We start from the raw sequence: 23572 nt of genomic DNA, 5'->3' as shown, positions 1-23572 counted from the left end.
AGTGGTTGACTTGTATTAAATAAATTTTCCAGACCTCAAATTCAATACCAACTTTACAACTTGCTTTTCTCATTTGATAAAATATCATGGGTATTCTTTCAAGTTGATTAATATAGAGATTATTCATTTTTGAAGTAGATGTGTAGACTTTTGTATTACAAATGAATGTCAATTAACTTATTTGTTCTCTAACTAATGTATATTAATATTTATGTCTTTCTAAAAACTCCAAAATAATGGTGTAATAAATATTCTTATGACTATATTCTTATATATTAGGCTGAGGTTGAGTTGTGATAAGATAAATCTTCCAAAAGAAAAATTATGACTCAAAGCCTGCTTTATGCCTCAGGTTTTAAAATCATATGGTCATCTCAAAAGATTCAGGAAAAGCATTTGACAAAATTCAACATCTTGTCATGATAAAAACTCTCAAAAACTGGGTAAAGAGAAGCATATCTCAACATAATGAAGTCCATCTATGACAAGTCCAAAGCTAACATCATCCACAGTGTTGAAAAACTCAAAGCTTTTCCTTTCAGATCAAGAAAAAAACAAGGGTACCCGCTCTCACCTGTCCTAGTTGACATAGTACTGGAAATCATAACAGGAGCAATAGGGCAAGAAAAAGAAATACAAGTTAACCAATTAGAGAAGAAGAAATAAAAGCATCTGTTTGCAGATAACATGATATTATATTAAGAAAATCCTAAACACTCCATTAAAAAACTGTTAAAATTAATACATGAATTCAGTGTAGTTTCAGGACAGAAAACCAACATACATAAATCAGTTGTGTTTATATATACCAAAAAGGAACTATCAGAAAAATATATTAAGAACAAGTGTTGATGAGAATGCGGAAAAAAAGGAACCTCTTGTACTGTCGGTGGGAATGGAAAGAGGTACAGCCACTGGTGAAAACAGTATGGAGGTTCCTCAAAGTTAGAAATAAAACTACCCTACAATCCAGTAATCACACTACTGGGTATTTGCCAAAAAAAATACAAAAACACTAATCAAAAGGGATACACACACCCCTATGTTTATAGCAGCATTATTTACAAACACCAAATCATGGAAGCAGGCCAAGTGTCCATTGATACATAAATGGATAAAGAAGATGTGGTATATGCACACCGTGGGATACTATTCAGCCATAAAAAGAATGAAATCTTACCATTTGCAATGATGTGAATGGAGCAAGAGAGTATAATGCTAAGGGAAATAAGTCAGAGAAAGAAAAATACCATATGATTGTATTAATATGTGGAATTTAAGAAACAAACAAAATAATGAGTAAAGGAAAAATGAAGAGAGAGAGAATGAGAGAGAGAGAGAAAGCAAGAAAAAGACTCTTAATTATAGAAAACAAACTGATGGTTACCTTAGGAGAGGTGGGTGGGATGATGGGTAAAGTAGTGACTGGTAATATCATCACAGCAAGGAATGCACTTGCTGTGATGAGCAGGAAGTGTTGTATGGAAGTGTTGAATCATTAAAATGTATACCTGAAACTAATATAACACTGTATATTAACTATACCAAAATTTAAAAAAATTAAAAAGAAAAAAAACAAAAAGAAATTAAGAAAACAATCACATTTACAATAGCATTATGAAGAAAAAAACAAAAAACAAAAAACAAAAAACTAAGGAATAAATTTAACCAAGAAACTAAAAGTTCTGTGCCTTGAAATTATAAAACATTGACAAAAAAAAGTAAGAAGGTGCAATAAATGGGGAGGTATTCTGTGTTCATGGGTTTGAAGAATTAATATTGTTCAGATGTCCATTCTATCCAAAGTGACCTACAGATTCAGTGCAATCTCTACCAAAATTTAAATGCCATTTTTCACAGACAAAGAAAAAAAAATAGAATTGGTATAAAACCATAGAACCACAATGAGATATCACCTCATACCTGTTAAGATGACTATTAATAGAAAAAAAATAACAAATGTTGGCAAAGAGGCGGAGAAAAGGGAACCCTGGTCTATTGTTGCTGAGAATGTAAACTGGTACATCCACTATGGAAAACAGAATGGGATTTTGCAAGAAATTAAAGTTGATCCAGCAATCCTACTTCTGAGCATATATCTAAAGGTCATGAAATCACTATCTTGAAGAGATATCTGTACGTCTATGTTCATTGCAGCATTATTCACAATAGCAAGGTATGGAAATAGCGGATTAATGGATAAAGAAAATCTGATATGTGTATTGACAATAGAATAATATTCAATCCTAAAACAAAATGGAAACCCTGCCAGCTGCGACAATATGGATAAACTTGGAGGATATTATGCTAAGTAAAATAAGACGGCAAAGAAAGACAAATATGGTCTGGAATCACCTGTATGTGAATCTTAGAAAAATTGAATGGTGGAAGAGAGTGTAGAAAAGTAGTTGCCAGGGCTGGTATTTGGGGGAAATAGAGGAATGTACAGCAGCACAAAATTTCAGTTATAAGTGGAATAAGTTCTGAGGTCTAATGTATAACATAATAACTATAATTGATAATACTCTATTATATAATTAAAATTTGTGAAATAGGCTTAAGTATTGTCACAAAGAAAAAGGAAATTAAATAATCCACACATTCAACTTGAAGTAAGATGAATAAAGAAAATGGAATATTAATGAAATTGAGCTCAGATTATAACCAAACTAAAAATAATCAATAATGAATAAAGAATATGTAAGACAAACACACCCCCCCAAAAAAAACCTGCTTAAAATATCATTGAATTAGGGAAAAAAACTAAAAAGTGTGTTCAAAATATTTTTTTTTAATTGAAGGCGCACTTAAATAATATTTTGGATAAAAACAGTAAGGCTGGTTGAATTAAAGCAGGTGACAAGAGCTGAAAGATTTGCTTTGGTGCTTTTCACCTGGATTATACTTTCAACTCAGTCTCTTAATACCTGTATGATATGTAACTTAGCCACTCTATGTGTTAACTTTTTCATGTGTAAAGTGGATTTGCAACATTACCTAACTCTTGAAACTTCTGTGAATATTACATCATTTAAATGCTTAATACTTATCTCATGTAAATAAACTAATATAAGTACTCAATAACTATAAGCTAACATGATCTAAATGGAAAACCAAAATAGAATATTTTCACTAACAAATTTAAAATCCTAAGTTAAATAGACACTTTTCTAGGAAAAATATAAATTTTGAAATTTAATTCAAGGTAAATTGGCCACTTGCTATGAAACAATAAACTTTAAAAAAACTGAAGATATGGATTAGGAAGGATATTTATAAAGCCATGAAGTTTTATAGTATATTGTTCCAAGATTTAAGAAATAGAAAATTCTTATTTTATATAAAGACATTGAGACTAATATAACCCTGATATTGGAATATTATTTATATACATTAATTTATCTTTCAAAGAGTCATAGGACTCTAAAGTGCATTATTTTGAAATGTCTCCCTTTTTGAAATAATCATGTTTCCATCTTGGACTTCAAAGTATTTGATTAGACTTGATAACAAAAATAATAAGCTTAATTTGATACTAATAATAAACATGTATTTATAATAAAAATGTAAACATAATAGTAAAATGGGGCTTAGTCCAAACTTATTCTATTTTTTAATCTCATTATTTATTTTTTAAGAACAAAGATCTGAAACAGAAGAAGTAGCTTTGTTTGACAAACAGTATTTTGGGTTCTCAAATATGAGGAATTTGAAGGACTAAACTCACTTTTACTAACCTTCTGGAGTGTACTCTGGGTATAACTCTTAATGAGTCTGTGTTTCATATTTGTGACTTTTCTTTCCCTAGTTAGATTGATCAGTTCCTTAAAAAGATAAATCTTGTTAGACACTACCTTGATTTTATGAGAAATGCAAATAGAAAATGTTCTGCTAGGTAAACAGTGTAGTTTTTAAAGTGTCAGATCAGATTATTAGAACTAGTTTCTCAATATAATGACTTCCATGTTTGTAATCACCTTCAAGTAGTTTAAACTCTTTAAAATTCTAAAGTTTTAACATTGAAATTTTGTTCTGAACCAAATTGCTTTCTCTTTTCATTCAAATAAATACCTATGGGACTACTTTTTTTCACTGCTACCTTTGAATGTTGTCTTTGTTCTCATGAGCAATTTTGTTTGCCTTATTTCACAGCTTATACACAATTTTCAGCATTTTTCAGCGAAATGTTTAGTTTCTAACTTCCACGATTACATTCCATCCAGTTTAAAACAGACGATTGACTTACTGATTGTTTTATTTCTTTTTCCAAACCTCCATTCAATTATCAGTAAAGAAAAAAAAAAAATTTAAAAGCCCTAGATTTGAAATGAAGTAGAAACCAGGGATAAGCAGACAATAATGATAGATAATAATAATAATAATACATAGATAGATGATAGATAAATGCCTTCTCAATGAAAAAAAAAAACTATTAACATGTTTTTAAGGACCAGTACAAATTTCCTTTCTCAAGAGAAAGATTTCTTTTTATTGAAAGTATTCCCCTTTAATCTGCAAACAAATCATCAGTAGATCTGGTTAAAATTCATTGAATTATATTTTATTTTCTAAGTGAAAAATACATAATTATATGCTCATATGGTATAATTTAAAACCATGTTAATCAAAGTGTGGTTCTTGAGCCATTATCATCATCATCTTCTGGGAACTTATGAAAATACAGAATCTCCTTTACTTACATAGAAAGAGTAAACATCTCAAGTCTTAAATGAATGTCACTGGAATCATTACCAATCTGTGAAAAAATACTGTTTTCTTTTTTTCATTGTATACACTGTTAATTGTATCAACTTAATTCACACACATTTCATTTTGTCCCATAATTACTAAAAGTGCATCTAACTTGCTTCTTCCTGACTCTCAATCATTTGTGTCATATTCAGCTTCTATAATCATATCAATTCTCGCCCAGCAAACTTTCAGTGATTATTGCTTACCGAATTAAATGACGCTCCTTTGTTTCACAGTTAAGATTTGTCATAATATGCCCCTCTGCTTTCCCTTTTCACATTATCTGTCACTCCTTGTTTATATATTCTACATTCCTGGTAATCTGACTGGTGTGTGTCTCTCAAACATGCATTATATTTTCCTAGCTTTCAGCTTCAATTTTTATGCCAGGAAAGAATTAAAGGAATGGTCCAATGGGGCAAAAAACTCAAAGAACACAAAAATGTCTTTAAAGTTGTACTTGAAGTTTGTCTCTTATTCCAGAAAAACATTGTATCTCAAAATACTAGAATATCTGTCAAATGAAAGTGATTTTCATACATTACAAGGAACCGTGAAAAATCAGAAATATATAAAAAGATAATAATGGATAGGGAAGAATTTCATTTTTAAACTAGAGTCAAATATCTACACGCAAATTGTAGTCCACTTCTATCATATTTGAAGAAATAATAGCAAGGGGATGACAGATATAATATACATCAGAGTTAAATACTAAATTAGAACTTTCTAAATAGTAAACATACACAATGAATATAGAGGTCATGAAAACATGGACAGGAGAATGGGTTTTAAACCATTTGGAAGTATTTCTTTCCTGGCATATTGTGTTCTAACATCTAGTAATTTAGATTCACATTTCTTTCTTCATAAGTGTGAATACAATTTTCTCTACTTTAAGAGATGCGATGAGCTTGTCTAGTAAAATATTCTTTATTTTGATCCTTCTAACACTCACACAACTTTCATGCATTGCACGTTAGCACCCCTTATCTCCTTTTGTGTGCCAGATTCAGATTTTCATACCTTGATTAGTGAAAGAATATTTTGAACTATTACACGATGCTGCTGCCAGCTGGCTCTAACAAATCAGTTTTGTCAAAGTCACCAACTTTGCATATCAGTATGGTGTGGTTTGGAATGACTTTTATTTCATTCTTTTCATGTAATTTTATAAAATGAGTGTAAAATAAAAAGTATAAAATTCTAACGTCGGAGTTTTTTTTGTTTTTTTTTTTTTTAATTTTTTTCAACGTTTATTTTATTTTTGGGACAGAGAGAGACAGAGCATGAACAGGGGAGGGGCAGAGAGAGAGGGAGACACAGAATCAGAGCCATCAGCCCAGAGCCTGACGCGGGGCTCGAACTCACGGACCGCAAGATCGTGACCTGGCTGAAATCGGACGCTTAACCACTGCGCCACCCAGGCGCCCCTCTAATGTCAGTTTTTTTAAAAAAAATTTAAAAATGTTTATTTTTAAAACTTTTTTTTAACGTTTATTTTTGAGACAGAGACAGAGCATGAACGGGGGAGGGGCAGAGAGAGAGGGAGACACAGAATCGGAAGCAGGCTCCAGGCTCCGACCATCAGCCCAGAGCCCAACACGGGGCTCAAACTCACGGACCGCGAGATCGTGACCTGAGCCGAAGTCAGATGCCCAACCGACTGAGCCACCCAGGCGCCCCATAAAATGTTTATTTTTGAGAGAGAGACAGAGCATGAGCAGAGGAGGGTCAGAGAAAGAGGGAGACAGAATCTAGCTGTCAGCACAGAGCCCGAAGTGGGGCTCAAAGCCAAAAACCGTGAGATCATGACTTGAGCCGAAGTCAGACACTTAACCGACTGAGCCACTCAGGCACCCCTAATGTCACTTATCTTTGTAACAGTAGAGCAAAATTAAAATTCTATTTGGCATGTGTAAAATTGTTAGCCTCCAATGGACAATTTTTGGACTTAAACTAGTTAACTATTAATTCAGTTGTGAAAAGAAAGTAATGAAATTAAGAAACAATATTGAGTTCTACAAAGAGAACATTAAAATAAATTCCATAGCAGCTGGTGTAATATTGAAACTTACTATTTTTTTCTATATTGTAAACTCTGGGAAAAAAACGCACTTAGAACATCACTTTTTATATAGTTGACATACACTGTTACATTAGTATCATGTATACAACACAGTGATTTAACAATTCTGTACATTACTCAGTGCTCACCACACTAAGTGTAGTTATCATCTGTCACCGTCACTATACAACATTATTACAAGATTGTTGACTATATTCCCTATGCTGTCCTTTTCAACCCAGTGACTCACTTATTTAAAACTAAAGGTTTGTACCTCTTAATCTCCTTTTCCTGTTTCACCCATTCCCCTACCTCTTCCCTCTGGCAACCAGTTTGCTTCCTATATCTGTCTTTTTGGTTTTCGGTGTCTGTTCATTTGTTTTGTTTTTCAGATTCTACTTTAATATGTTGATTGACTCCGTTTTTCTGGAATTGATGATTTTATGATTAAGCAAAATGGAAGGTGGTGCTGTCAAAGTCTTGCCTTTGTGATAGAATTATTTTCTGTCAGGAGCTCATGTGGCTTTTTGTTTTTAGCACTGATCCATATCTTCAGGCCAAGATTGACAAGACTTTCTATGCAGTCATCAGAGTTCACTGTGGGTTTACTCTTATGTCCAAGTAGAACCTTCCAGGACCATTTTAATCCACCTTCTGCTACAGATCAGAGGCAACCGTTGTCTTTTGTGTCTGTGTCACCCAAAGCTCGGGATAGTTATTCTCCACCTTTACTGCAGTATAAGAATAGAAGTGACAAAGAGTATTATTTTCTCACAATTCCAGCAAAAGCAAATATTGCAACGTCTGAGTTTGCATTTAAAGTATTTAACTTTGTAACACAGAAGAATAAATATAAAAAAGCCTCTAATTAAGCATATGGGGCCCCTGGGGGCCCTTGGGGACACCTGGATGGCTCAGTCGGTTAAGTGCCCAACTCTGCTCAGGTCATGATCTCACAGTTCATGGGATCAAGCCCTGCGTCAGTCTCTGTGCTGACAGCTCAGAGCCTGGAGCCTGCTTCAGATTCTGTGTCTCCCTCTCTCTGCCCCACACCTGCTCACATTCTGTCTGTCTCTCTCCCTCTCTCAAAAACAAATAAACATTAAATTAAAAAAAAAAAGAATATGGGTCCCCTGGGTGGCTCAGTTGGTTAAGCTACCGACTTTTGATTTTGGCTCAGGTCGTGATCTCAGTTTCTGAGATCCAGTCCTCTGTTGGCTGCACAAAACCTGCTTGGGATTCTCTCTCTCCCACTTTCTCTGTCCTTCCCCTACTCATGCTCTGTCTCTTCCTCTCAAAATAAATAAATAAACTTAAAAAAAAAAGAATATGTGACCCACGTAAAAAATTAACATGGTAAATAAAAATATATACTATTTAAAGGACTAAATATTTTCAATAGGATTTCACCTAGTATTAAACTGACAACTCTTTGCAGAGTGTAGATACTCTATGTATTTTTTCATGTCTATTCAGCACTGGCAAAGCAATTTCTCTTGTGCACTGCACTCTGGAGATATATATTTATGTACATATACACACATACATATATCTGGATGTGTGTGTGTGTGTGTGTGTGTATGTGTGTGTGTGTATATATATATATATACACACACACACATACATACATATATATTTATATGTATATTTGGAGTTCTTGAATTTTCTGAAAGCTTAGATTATATCATTAAGAATATGTGGAAGAAAAATAATAACATCAGATATAACAGATTATTTGGAAAATATATTATGCCAGTTACTAAAGAAATTTCAGGGAGGATTCAAAATCACTAATTATTTGCATTGCTCCTATCTCCACTATATAATCCTATACTCCATGAGGTTATTTTAATAACATTTTCCTTTTAGTATTTTAAGACTTGAAGAAATTGATTCCCTTTAAGAATCTCAACATGGCTTTGATATTTGAGGTAATCCAAAAGTAATTTCATTAGAAAATATTCTTGCATAGAACATAGCATTTTTCTCACATTTGTTTTTACCTTTGAATTTAGGGAAATCTAAATTACTTACTTTTTACTGGTATTTTGCAATTGACTAAATATCAATATAGCCTAGTTTTCAATCATGTTATGCTTTATACTTTTGAAAATCTTTATATAATCTAGTCAGTCATCGGAACATTCTGTTAATATGTAGTCTAAAGTATTTTAATATTGCTGAGCACCCATAGTATATATTTGCAAATGCTGAAAGTTTCTTATGACCTTTGTGAAAATTATAAAAATGATTATAAATGTCTCAACAGCTAGACAGAACAAACAGCACTGGATTTTCCGGGAGTGTGATGTATAAGCCACAGAACATCTGTGCTATGAATGTTTAAATACATATGAAATCTGCCTTCATGCAGCAAGCACCTAGGAAAGCCAAATACATAATGGTGGTTTTATGAAATATTTTGGTCCTAGTGCAAGGAAATTTTATCTTAATATAATAGAAATCATGACAGATCTACAAAGCCCTGATAGGTGTATAACGGCATTCAGATCAGAATAGTGGTATTTGACTTGTTAAGGTCTCTGTGTGGCAATAATTGTGTTGCAAACAGACAAAAAATGATCAATATATTTTGGAGTTGATCTCAAGTAGTGTATTCTTGTCTCATATTAAAGAATCTTGTATATGTGTATTTAATAATATTTGAAGTACTCATCATATTAGCTGTTTTTTTTTTTCTTTCCCGTTTCTTATAAATCACCTATTGGTATGCTTTAGCATGTCCATAAATTAAGAGGAAAGTTCCTAGAAAGTAGCAAATTCTTCTATGCCTCTCCCCTGTTTTTTTCTTTATTTTACATAATTTAGTATTTCTTAGATATCAGTTAGATGTCGTGACACACTCACTAATACTTGACTTTAAACTGAGAAAATGGCTGGGGTGCTTGGGTGGCTCAGTTGGTTGAGCTTCCAACTTCGGCTCAGGTCATGATCTTACAGTTCGTGGGTTCGAGCCCCGCATCAGGCTCTGTGCTGACAGCTCAGAGCCCGGGGCCTGCTTCCGATTCTGTGTCTCCCTCTCTCTCTGCCCCTCCCCCACTCACACTCTGTCTCTCTCTCCTTCAAAAATAAATAAACATTAAAAAAAATTAAAAAAAATAAACTGAGGAAATGGCTTTATACATAAACGATATTGTTAATGAAGGGGAATGATTTTGCTGCTTAAATTTCTGTATTTTGCAATTTTCTGTTTAAAAATTGCATTAGGATTTCCAACAGTGCCTGACTCTTGAAGGAAATGTAGAATTTTGTGAATTAATTATTAATCATAATTTTTTGTAAGAACTATTGGACACAGATATTATTTTCAATACATTTTTTAAAAAGTTTTATTTATTTTGAGAGAGATGACGTGTGCACATGCATGAGTAGTGGTGGAGCAGTGAGAGAGGAAGATAGAGAATCCCAAGCAGGCATCATGCTCAGCACAGAGCCCAGCTTGGGGCTTGATCCCAGGAACTGTGAGATCATGACCTGAGCCAAAATCAAGAGTTGCACGCTTAATCCACTGAGCCACTCAGGCATCTCTAGATGTAGATATTCTTAGACAGTATCCATATAGGCATGCGAAAAGCTTATATAAATAATAGCCAAAGTTAGCAATGAACATTGCTCCATAAAAACACAAACGCTCTGTCCTCTAATTTCACAAAAGCAAATTAAAACCAGTATTAATTATTAATATATGATATGCCACGTCCAGTGCTAAGCCTATTACATCATTTATGTCCATAAGAAATTTCTAAGTAACAATTATTATCTCACTTTTCTACATCATAAAACCGAGTCTTCAAAAGGTATGTAACTTGATGAAGGTGTGCATAACTAGAAAGTGGCCAGGCTGTGGTGGGACCCAAGTCATCTGACTGTAGATGTAAAGTTCTCACCCATGTTCTACTAACGATTAGACAGCTAATAATAATACCAATTCTCAGGGACTGCATTTCCCTTTTACTTTCAACACATTTTCATGCATACAAGATGTGTTCCATTGTTCTCTGATTTTGAATGGAAACATGAATAACACGGGAGAAAATTTTCATACTGTTTCCAATTGTGCTTCTCACATAGAAACTGACGGAAAGAAGGATTTTATCACATTATGATCAGTCATACTTGCAAATCCCATTTGAAGTGTCAGAGTGAAAATGTCTGCTCTTTCTGCTGTGCTCTTGGATGACTTATCTCTGTCATTTAATTTTAAAAAGCAAATATTTTGAACTATACAAATATTTCTGTTTATATATAAGCATCACAGAAAAAATCATGAATCAACATCTTTGCAGGATATAAATCATATTATCAATTAAAATTTCAAAATCTGCCATAGTATAGTGAACTTGTGTAATTTAGATTCTGTAATTAAATTTTATTGAGTGTAATTTTGTCTTCATCTGTATAAGTGAAACAAAAGGAAGATCTGGGGTTTGAGGAGTAGAAAAGGGTTTTAAAAAGCAGAAATAACTATACCTCCATTTAGTTTCCTGGTAAAAATATTTGAGCAAGTTTTTTCCCACAGAACAGAATTAAAAATGTATATACTCAAAATATTATGATTATTTCAACTTCCTGAAGAAGTTTTAGGAACAAAGAATAGACAACTAGAATAGACAATATGCCAAATTTCACGAATTCTAAACTATACCTGTGTGTGCATGTAGCATGTGTATATGTGTTTAACTGCTGAGAACATAGCAGCTTTGCTGAACTATATTCCTCTTTCTCATTCCAAGTGAGACACAAAATTATTTGCACTCCTTAATGGTTGCCATGATATTCTTGTGATGGCTGGAAGCTTGCATTTGTATAGATGCAATGCCTTTGCATTGTTTTTCATTTCTTAGGGGAAAAGGGAAGGCAGAGTAGATCATTGTGTTGGTCACTGAAACTATCTCCAAAATGTTTTAATTATTACCAACAAGTCACCCTACTTTAATTCACAATATTTATTCATTCAATATAATACAGTTTAACAAATCCACAGAGTGCTTCCTATGTTCAAAGAGAGGCATGATTGCAGCCTTGTTTTCACGCACCTAGATAATGAACTTTAAGATATATATCTACTCAGGGCGCCTGGGTGGCTCAGTAGGCTAAGTGTCCCACTCTTGGTTTCAGTTCAGATCATGATCTCCCAGTTCATGAATTTGAGCCCTGTGTCTGGCTCAGTGCTGCTGGTGCAGAGACTGCTTGGGATTTTCTCCCTCTTCCTCCCTCTCTGTCCCTCCCCTGCTCTCTCTGTCTCTCTGCCTCACAAAATAAATAAGTAAACACTAAGAAAAAAAAAGAAATATATCTAATTGTCACCTTAATATTCTGTAAATAATTATTTAAATGTAATGTATTGGGTTATTTTATTTTATTGGAATATAAGGCATATCTTATACTGGCATAATTTTCTGCTGTTTTCTAGAATTCATGTTCATTTTCTTCAACTTTCCAATTGTACTGAATTGGCTCCCTTGACACATTTTAATGATGTTTACCTAAAGAAAAAAAAACACAAATTGGATATTGGAATAAATGACTTTTCCAAGCTTTAGGGAATCTCATTCCTATTTCAGATTGTTTTTGCTTCCTAATCGTGGATGATTTTAGGCTTGAATCAAATAGACAACTACCTATTTTGTTTAATTGGGAGATATCTTAGAAAAACCTCAACATTTAATTCACTTAATACCTACCATATATACACATTTCTAAATATTTCTTTCCCAGACCCAAACATATGTCTTCATTTCCTGTCATTTTCTTTGGATTTAGACATTCAATACAACAGCAGTTTCTATGTGAATTATGACTGCCAAATCATTGAGATCATTCTGTTTAGATGTCAGGGAGCAAAGGCTTAGAAACTAGCCAACCCTTAGTGGAGAAAGTTTTCTCTAATATCTATCTACACAGCCAGACCCACCTGGAGAAGAAGGTCATGCCTTTACAAGAGGTCAGAATATTCAGGGGAAAAGGGAGTTACTGAAAAAAATTAATGACAACATAGTAGAAAAAGTGAAGACAACTATATTTGGTAGAGAAATGGAACCACTGGGCAGAAAATACGAAGATACTAGATCCAACAGTGGCTCCCAATACTGTCACTTTGAGCAATTCACAAAGGCCCTCTTACATTATTACATAGGATGTTTCCCTATAGAAACTTTAAGGTTCTTTCCAATTCAGAAATTATTAACATTTGATTTTAGAAATATATTTCTGCTTCTATTCCATTCTAAAAAATAATAACAAGGAAGGCAGAGAAGGGAGGAAATTATCCATCATCGATCCTGATTATACTATAACTACCAGTATTGAATTTTAATAATAATGAGGAGACAAATCACAACATATGCTGCGGCAGAAATAAGAGAGAAAAAAAAGAAAAATTTCCTAACACTCCAACATAAACTTACTGCTTTACTCAAGACACCACCAATAGCATCTTCCTTTTAAATGTTGTCATGGGGAGACTCTCATAGGTTTCTACTTTTCTACACAGCTGGGGATTATACAGAAAAGATTTATTTGGACAAAGTTAATTTGGCACATGTGATACCACCTGCTGTCTGTACTGTATATATTTTTTGCTTATTCTGAAATGGCTCTGATGTTATCATTTTGTCTTCAGGTACAGAAGGAAATAAAACACCCCCTACCACTACTCTCCTGCATTTGCCTTCCTCTTTTAAAAACACAGGGCCATAAAAAGATGATTTGCAAAACTGGAATGAAAGATCAGAATGTTATTTTTATTATGATGTTAATAACGAGCTTGCAAGGCATGCACTGCCTGCCATTATTACTGTTTGTTGTATAGAGCCTAAAAACCAACAACTGGCATTTGGTCCTTCATGAGATGATTCATCTAATCACTCATTACTGCCTCTTCCGCTCCTAAAACCCATAAGCATATTATTACAATCAGTGGTGGTTAATTTTATGTCACCTTGAATGGCTTAAGAGATACCCAGGTAGCAGAGTGTTTCTGGATGAGATCAGCATCTGAATCAGAGCTCCTGCTTCTTCAACCCTTGGACTCCTGGTATTTAAACCAGGAACTCCTGGTTCTTAAGCCTTTGGACTTGGACTGATTTATACCAACATGTTTCCTAGTTCCAACCATGTAGATGGCAGAGTATGGAAATTCTTGGGGTCCATAACTGCCTAAGCCAATTTCTAAACAAATCTCTCTCTTTCTTTATTGGTTCTGTTTCTCTGGAGAAACCTGTCTAATGTAACCAGGTTATTAATAAGCTTACGTTTTAAAATCACATAATCAACTTTTTAATAATGGGGTGTTGAAATGGATAGTCTGTTCTCCAGGGGGAGGGGGGCACAGGGCATTATCAGCTACAAACATGAGCTCTGCTGTATTAAATGATCTATGTTCTGCTATCAGAGTGTGTACTCAGAAACTCTAAAGTTTGCTTTCTGTCAAGCTCTGGATTGACACTTGCTATTGCGGGAATAACATATTTCCTTTTATTTGTCTTAATTTTACAGTTTAAAAGTTTTAAGGGATCACACCCGAGAAGTGAAAGAGGATACCTGGTGATCTTCAGAGGGACTCTTTTTGATAGGCTGTCCAGTTGCTTAGAAGAGGAGAGAGGATCTCCTCCAAACCAGAGCAAGGTGGGCACTCTTGACCTTGGCCCTACTGAGACCCAAGCTCTGTGCCTGTGAATACTGCTTCCTCTTCCTCTGCTTATTGCTCTATGCAATTCCCAGCCTGTCCTCTAAACCCTCTCATAGGTGTTTATCTTTGCCTTTTGCTTGATGACTTTTTAAAAATTATTTTTAAATGTTTATTTATTTTTGAGAGAGACAGATGAGTGTGAGCAGGGGAGGGGCAGAGAAAGAGGGAGACACAGAATCTGAAGCAGGCTCCAGGCTCCACGCTGTCAGCACAGAGCCCTACTTGGGGCTCAAACCCATGAACTGCAAGATCATGACCTGAGCTGGAGCCGGAAGCTTAACCGACTGAGCCACCCAGACTCCCCTTGCTTGATGACTTTTAATGATACTATTGTTGAATTTAGAGGACTCCATATTTTGTCTATAATATTCTCCTTCCACAGGGTTGCCATAAAGATGTGCCATTGAAATCTTATGAGGGAAGGGGTGTGGTTGATTCACAGTAACAACTGCCACCTCTAAAGATCCAGCACTATATTTCTGTTGGGATCCCACTTCCCCAGATGATTGCCGGCCAATACCTGGGCATGCTCTCAGTGCCAGTGCTGGCCTGTTCCTGTAATTCGTGGAACAGGAACATCTAACAGGGGATGTGGGCTGTGGACTCCCCATTGTCCTGGCAGAAACTTTCTTAAAACTACTGAGACCCTGTAACCTCACAATCCTCTTCTACCCTGTCATATCACAGGCCTATCCTATATTACACTCTGCAGGCTTTCTCCTCTGATGCCTGCTTCCTCCTCCGCTCTCTCCTTCACAGCCATTTCCCCCAATAAGTTGCTTGCATTTCTAATCCTGTCTTAGCATCTGTTTCTTGGTGAATCCAAACTGATGGATTTCCTAATCCTAAGAAGCAGTTGATATGGCTCATTAAAAAAGGAAGAAAAACATAAACACATACAAAATCAGGTTTAAAAAAAGAAAATGTGAGAACAGAGCTGAAAGTATATGGACCAAAGAGACTCTGGTTAATATGCAATCACAAACCAAGTAAAATATTTTACTTAAATAAATATAAAATATAAATATATTTAATATAAATATAAAAAGAATATAAAAACATATAATTTACAAATCTCACTCTGAACTTCCTGGCATCTGGGGAAACATTGTAAATAAATTACACAAATTTTATAGCATAAATGCAACTTATTCCAACTGTCTGGTTCAAAAGCTTGGCCTCTGCTACAGCCCCTTGTCTGTGTCACCACTTCCTTCCTTTGGAAAGTAGTCCCTTCACAACCTTCTCCCCTCACAGTAACCAGGTTGTCTGAATAGCAGGTGACTTCTTGTTCATGACTTTATTCCCTGGCTTCAGTGACAGGCTGATGTATAGACATATGTCCACCACTCTGGATACAGTGAGTGCTTCTGCTAGACATGACTCAAGACTTGTCAACCAGTGATCTTGCCTAAGGTCTTTTAATTAAGGCTGGCAAGAAAGAGTCCTCTTTGTTCTTTGGCTGGAGCTCTGTAGGTGTGCATGAAGATGCCAACGGTCATAGGGAATGATTAACTAAAATAGTAAGATTGGTATCTTGAAAACACCAGAGATGAGAGATTGAGTGCAGATGGTACTAGAATCAGTGATTGTAGTCATTCCTAAGGCTATATCCATCCCTGTTCTTGCTGTGGTTTGGCTATGCAATTCAATTAATTCAACATTTTGCTTAAGGCATCCTGAGTTGATGCTCTGTTGCTTATAAACCAAAAGGCTTATCTAGTGTAGTTGTCATTCTTATTCCTTGATATTACTTTCTTCATAGCATCTCTCTGACATTGTGTGTAATATCATAATAAGCACTTGCAGACTTGTGACAGACTATGTCTCTTGCACTTTAGCTGGTAGAATACAAAATGAATTTATTTCATTGATTGTAACCATTTTATTTTGCATTTTTTCATGCATTATTTAAATATTTAATAAACTTCATTTTTAAGAATAGTTTTAGATTTACAAAAATGTTATAAGAATTCTTGACAAAATTCTTTTTATGTCACACCTCATTTCTCTCAATGCTAATATTAGTTTGGTACATTTGTTACAATTAGTGAACTGATATCAATACATTCTTATCACCTAAAGTCAATATTTTATTCATATTTCCTTAGTTTTTCCCTTGATGTTTTTTTTGTGATCCAGAACCCCATCTAGGTTACCACATCACTTTTAATAATCATATCTCCTTAGGTTGGATCAACTTCTTGTGACAGTTTCTCAGATTTTCCTGTTTTTTGATGACCTTGACAATTTTCCAGAGTGCTAGTCAGGTATGTTGTAGAATATCTTCCAGAGTGCTAGTCAGGTATGTTGGGATTGGTCTGATGTTTTTCTCATACTAAGACTATGGTTATGGGTTTTGGGGAAGAAGATCACAGAAGTAAAGTGCCAGTCTCCTGACATCATATCTGCTTTCATGATAATCTGAGTTCTCATAAATTTTATCCCCCATCTGCTAAATTTGCTTACAACAGGAGAGGCAAATATCACATTACTTTTAAAGAATTATTTATTAGCTTCCTTGGAAGAAAACCTCACTTACTATGTAATATTACTTTTACACTTTCAACATTTGACTTTCAAACATATATTCAGGGCACTTTCATTGCAAATGAGGGAGACTCTGCATCTGATTGAGAGCATTTTATTTGTTTTCACTTTATTCAGTATCAGTGTTCCTGAAACATTTGCCAGTGAGCATGATAGCAGCTTATCTAACATTTTCATTGGTATCTTCCTACTCACTTTTTCCTGTTACTTTAATCAAACTAATTCATCATCTCACTTTCCTTTGATGTTCCTAGAGATTTGTATCTCTCTATATAAGCATTACATCTTTTCTGATTGATTTTCCCCCATGTTCAGTATAAGTGCTATAATCTCTGTTGGGTTTGATCTAGCTAAATTCCATGTCTAAAATTGAATTTTTAGTTATTTCTAGGAGAATTGAGATTTCACACTGATCAGCACTGCTGAGAGTGAAATCAAAGTAAAAAAAAAGTTACTAAAGAATTGTTATGATATGATATATTCATAGACTTTATTCAGTACTGAAAGAGTATTACGTGAAATTTTATTTTATTATTATTATTTATAGACCAACTTGCACCTTTAATGGCATATAGCCATAATCCAGGATATGTGGCATTTTATGTGGCAGTTTATATATATGGCATGGAGGAGTAAGTTAATGATGTCTAAGAACATCGTTGAAGTATACTGCTTTAAAAAAAATGGTAGAGGAGCCATGTGGATATCAGGTGGGAAGGCTAGGCTATATGTATTTGGGAAACAGAGTGCAATATAACAGAGGACATGATATAAAAAATGTTCAACATCAAGGAATCTGAGACAAGTTAGTGGTATCCCATCAGGAAGGAGAACATAAGGAGACATATAATTATATGTGCAGAAATGCCATCACGTGCTATTTATTTTGTTTTCCTACAGATAACTACAAGTTGTTATTTGGGAATAAACTTCAATTTCTAGAGAATGAACTGGAGAAAAGCATTTCTGGGAAAAGACTGGTGACCTGGCCAGGTAACTAGAATCAGAATGCAGAATCAGGACACCACTATGGACCAGGGCATGTAGTGATTTATTCTGTGTAACTAAGGTGAAAGTACTTACAATGCATGTAATAAATTATTAGGAAAATCAGTATTAGAATTGGACTTCTTCATGCTAGTTCAAATTTTTGACAATGGCACTGTTGGATCCAACTACAGAAAACTGTAATTAGCTTCAGGATGTGGCTTAGCTAATGAGCTGAAGAAGAAAGTTTGCTTAAGAATAGTCCCCACTGATAGCACTAAAATTCAATGATCATTGTGAATTGGATTACCCAATTTCTCTCCATTCTGACAATACTGATGAAGATGGATTTTTGACTTCTAAAGCTTCAGTGAGGAGCAGTTTATAATCTATTGGAATTGAATTGATATCTTTTCTATTACAAGGAAAATATATTAGAAATATTTTTAATTATCAATGGCCAAAACATGGGAAAGAATGTAGTGGTGGTTTATTGCCTATAAACAGGATATATAATCTGAATGAAATTTTGTAGTAGTGTTTGAAGATGATGCAAATGATTTCTTGGCTCTAAGAAGACATTTATGATATAAGTGGATATTTCTACATGAACAATAATCCATTCTCAAATGCTTTTGAATTATTTCATGTATTTCTAGGAGAATTGACAACTACCACTTTCTTTCTAGACTTTTATGATGATCAATCATTTCTACTTAATGTTTTTCTACCGAATTAAATTTGGTTTAAAAATATAAATTCATAGAAGTGAAAGAAAGTGTTATGATAAAAATGTCCCTGGGGGTGCCTGGGTGGCTCAGACTCTTGATTTTGACTCAGGTCTTGATCTTAAGGTTCATGAGATTGAGCCCCATGTTGCTGACAGCATGGAGCCTGGTTGGATTTCTCCCTCTCACTCTGTCTCTTTCAAAATAAATAAACATTAAAAAGAAGTCCCTGAAGAAAATAAGTTTTCTTATGCCTTATATTCTTGCACACTGCCCACTCCACAAAAAAAAAATTGTAATAGAAAAGGGAAATACAGTTTAAGTGATATGCTGAAAACCTTGTGAGTTCATTTGGAGAAGAGTTAGATCTGAAAATTTCATGCCTTCTCTATGCAGTGTCTAGTATTCTCTTTGATTCTATTTTTTATTTCCTACCTTGTATTAGCAATATTACAATTCTGAACTGTTTGAAAAATTTCTGGGTGTCTAAAAATAGCAATGTTTCTTTTGAGTTATATAGTTCAATAATTCATAAAGATAATATTTGAAATAGCATCAATGGAGAAATAAGTATTATTTTATTTTTTAATTCCTTTATCATAATAAATGCTAAAGTATTACCAGGCTAAAATATTACTACCCTAATATATTGCCATGTTAAGTTAACTCTACTCTGATTTATTTATTTAAAATTTTTTTAATGTTTATTTTTGAGAGAGACAGACAGAGATTGAGCAGGGTAGTGGCAGTAAGAGAGGGGGACAGAGGATCCAAGCGGGTTCTTCACTGAGAGCAGCAAGCCCTATGTAGGGCTGGAACTCATGCACTGTGAGATCACCACTTGAGCCAAGGTTGAATGCTCAACCGACAGAGCCATCCAGGTGTCCCTTTCGCTATGTTATGAAAACATTTTTATAAACTGAGCATGAATTAGGGAACAGTCCCCAAGATCACTCTCACTTGTCATCAATAGCAAGTTTGGGGTTCCCAAATATCACCCTCAGTTTTGGTTATTTCCCAGAAGGACTCACAGAACTCACTGAAAGCTGTTATATTCATGGTTACAGTTTACTACAGTGAAAATACACAGATCAAAATCAGTCAAAGGAAGAGATGCATGGGGTAAAGTGCAGGAGAATTCCAGATGTACAACATCCAGTTTTGCTCTTTCTGTCAAGGAATGGACAGCTTTAATTACTCCTACAAAAATACATGATGATATACTTGAAGCACAGCCTACTAGGGAAGTTCTCTCAGGCCATGGTGCCCAGAGTCTTTAGTGGACTCTATCAGGTAGCCATGGTGGACTATCCACATGACTGACCTCTTTCCCCAGAGTCTCTGGAGGTACTGAGCTGAGATCTTGTCCCTCAAAGCCACCTACCATAAACCACACTGTTCAATTGCCTGGCTTAGCCTAAAGACACCAACAAAGACGCTTATATCACGCAGGACATTCCAAGGGCTTAGAGATCACTTCCCAGGAGCCAAGGGCAAAGGACAGGTCTTTGATCAAGGTTCAGTTCTTTACTACACACTGAGAAATGTTTTCTCATAATAGTGCTAATTTCTAATTATAGTGAAATTTTAATTAAAAAGTGCTGCTATGAGGTGTAATCACCAAGGTGTCATGAGTTTAAGGTATTGCCTTTTAGCACCAAATTTGGCTTTCTGTACTGACTTTGTGATACTGGAGCTGGGATCCTGAATACCACATATTAGGATTTGCCAACAAGGGGTGCTGGAAGGTAGATGCATAGCTAGAAGAGGAAGAAAGAATTTATTCCTTTCTATCTTTGTATTGGAGACTTTCCTAGGCTTGCAATTTGTGTGAACATCACCCTAATAAAGTCTATTAACACTTAAAGTAAGTATATATCTTTGTAGCAGCAGCTGAATCCAGATGCCAGTTTTCCCAAAATGTGCCACAGTGGCTTCACGTAACTGCCCCTTAAACAAACAACTTAGCAGTGCCCCCTCCCATAGGGCTGTCCTCCAAGCTCAGGTCCATCAGCAGCTGGACAGCTACTCCCTCCTCAGGGATCTTAGGAGACATCCTCTTCTAAGTTTTTAAGTTTTCATAATTCCAACGTCTTTTCTTGTTTCTCCCAGCCCTAGGAGTAGTGGTTACTTTCTCTTTTTTTATTAAAATTTTTTAAAATATTTATTTATTTTTGAGAGAGTGAGAGACACAGCATAAGTAGGGGAGGAGCAGAGAGAGAGGGAGACACAGAATCTGAAACAGACTCCAGGTTCTGAGCTGTCAGCACAGAGCCTGACGCAGGACTCGAACCCACAAACCATGAGATTGTGACCTGAGCTGAAGTTGGATGCTTAACCGACTGAGCCACCCAGTCACCCCAGTAGTTACTTTCTACAGCTGCTACTTCTCTGATACACTGGAATTTTCTGTCTACCTTTTTAACAACTAACATATTTATACCTAAGTAAAAATTATTATATCAAACGCTCTCTGTTCCAATAGCTGGATGGATTCTGCTGTCTGACTGGACTCTAGCTGAAACAGAGGGAATATGTATTGAGGAAATAAGTAGAGACTGAATATAGTTTGATAGAAATGACTTGGCAATAAAGAGAAAAGAGACAGGCATGTCCTAAAAGAATTGATGCAAGGCATATGGAAGATCTGACGATGTTTGGGGACAGAGGGAGATGCTAGTGGAATGAGAAAGCTTGAGAACTGATGAGAAGGAGGGAATGAATGAGGCTGCAGGTCCCAGAGGCAATAGAAGTCATTTAGTTTAATGGATAAAGGAGATGTTATTAGTCTGAAAATGGAGGAAAGTGACATCTTTCCTACAAGCAGAAAAAAAAGGAACAGGTAAAAAGCAGTTTAATGTTATAGGGAAGTTTTCAAGGGAGAAAAGAAAAATATCAAGGTAAAAGAGAGATTGAGAAATGTAATGCTCATTAAAGAAGGTGGTGAACATCTGCCAAAATGAATAAAAGGAAGGGATTTGAAAGAGTAGTAAATTTGGACCACTAGCTGTGGCCATCAATAGACACAGTTATAATAGTTTATATTATATTACCCAGGATACTTTTGGTTTTAAGTAAGAAAGACCCAATTTGGTAAAAAAAAATGATAAAAAATGAATTTAATTGATGTGTATCAGAGTAGCTTACAAAGTTAAAGGGGAAGATAATCAAGTCTTGGCAACTTATGATCCAGGGACAGTCACAGGCCAATAGGGGTTAGAAGAGGAACACAGATACCATCAATCTTCATATTTGCTGTGTCATTTATTTATGCTTCTCTCTAGCTGTTGACTCCATTTACTCTTTCTCTGTGATAGCCTTGTTCATCCAGCAGGAAACATGGCCACTATATGGAAAAGAGACATCTATTGCATTGCAAGAAATCCACATAGAAGATGCCAGGTGGCCAGCCTATTTGAGGTAATCTGGTCACTCTGCCTCAGGATGAGTTTGAGTGATGGCCTAGTAGGGTCAATGGCCATGGTGTTGGAAGTGTAGGAAAACTGCAATTCCTATTCAAAACATTCATGGATAGCCTCCTAGTTTACAATTGTTGTGTAACAAAGGCCCACAAATTTGGTCCTTATAAAACACAAATTCATTATCTCACAATATCTGTAGGTCAGAAGCCCAGATACTCCTTAGCTAGGTTCTCTGCTCAAGCTCTTATAAGACTGAAAGCAAAGTGCTAACTAAAATGCCAGCTGAGGCTAAATTTGTGCCTGGAGCTCAGGGTCCACTTCCAACCTCTGTCTCTATTACAGAACGTAGTTTCTTGCATGTGTAGGGATGTTTTCTTGCTAGCTAGTTTTAGCCAAGTTTGCTCTTTGCTTCTAGAGACCACCATCAGGTCCTAGCTGTGTGGCCTCTCTCATAGATTATAATATGATTGTTCCCTTGTTTCCAGGCTAGAATATCTTGATGATGTTTTACCTTCTTTTTGAGAGTTTAGCAGATTAAATTAGGCATACCTAGGATAATCTCTAATTTGATTAACTTGAACTCAACTCTGTAGGGGTCTTGATTACATCTAAAAAACCCCCAAAAAACCTTTTCCATACCTGAGAGATTAGTAATAGGATTGATATGCTGTAATGTTCATTGGTGCTGCCTACACTAGAAGGGAAGACATAAAGAACATACACACATGAGGGGCTGGTGGGAATTTTGGGGGTCTTCTTAGGATTCTGCCTACAAGGGTCCACTTCCTGGCCCACAGTGATTCATGTTTCTCCCACAAGCAAATTACATTCGTGCCCCCCCTTTTAACACTCCCAAGAGTTTCATACCATTATAGCTCAGTTCAAACCCTAATTTTAGTCATATAGATCACTTAAATTAGATGTGGATGAGGCTTGTATGTGTAATTTATTAAGCACAGCTTCTGGGCACATTCCCTCTCCATCTGTGGATGTGTGAAACTAAACACATCCTCAGCGCTCCCAGTGTATCCTCAATGCTACTAATGTACAATAATAGAACAGGTATAGGTTAATAGTTACATACATTCTGGTTCAAAAAGGGGAGATTTCCCCCACTCACTCTCTGTCTCTCTCTCAAAAATGAATACACACTACTTTTTTTTAAAGGGAGGAAAAAGATGGTATATTTACCATCCTTGACATTCATCCAAGTCAGTTTAGAAATTTGTCCAGGCAGACCCCAATACTTTCATGATTAGCTTCCAAGTCCTGGCACTAGTTATCTATAGCTTTTGTTTCAACCCTTTGGGTACTTGACTCCACCTTCCTTTTTCATGGAAGACCGCATGTGTTT

At 35.3% G+C, this 23572-nt stretch overlaps 1 long non-coding RNA gene across 1 annotated transcript in view; it reads left to right on the top strand.

The window, feature by feature from the left end:
* LOC123384654 overlaps window positions 1-23572 on the top strand; it is a 162760-nt gene that overhangs the window by 129754 nt on the left and 9434 nt on the right. Inside the window, exons 6-9 of the long non-coding RNA XR_006596118.1 lie at window positions 14339-14467; window positions 16722-16801; window positions 17982-18074; window positions 22114-22216. This is a non-coding gene — a long non-coding RNA (uncharacterized LOC123384654). The remainder of the gene's footprint in view (window positions 1-14338; window positions 14468-16721; window positions 16802-17981; window positions 18075-22113; window positions 22217-23572) is intronic.

Source organism: Felis catus, chromosome A1, assembly GCF_018350175.1.
Source record: "Felis catus isolate Fca126 chromosome A1, F.catus_Fca126_mat1.0, whole genome shotgun sequence".
Classification (NCBI taxonomy): domain Eukaryota; kingdom Metazoa; phylum Chordata; class Mammalia; order Carnivora; family Felidae; genus Felis; species Felis catus.
Note: the sequence above shows the minus strand (reverse complement) of the source record. Positions and strands in the feature narration are given on the sequence as shown.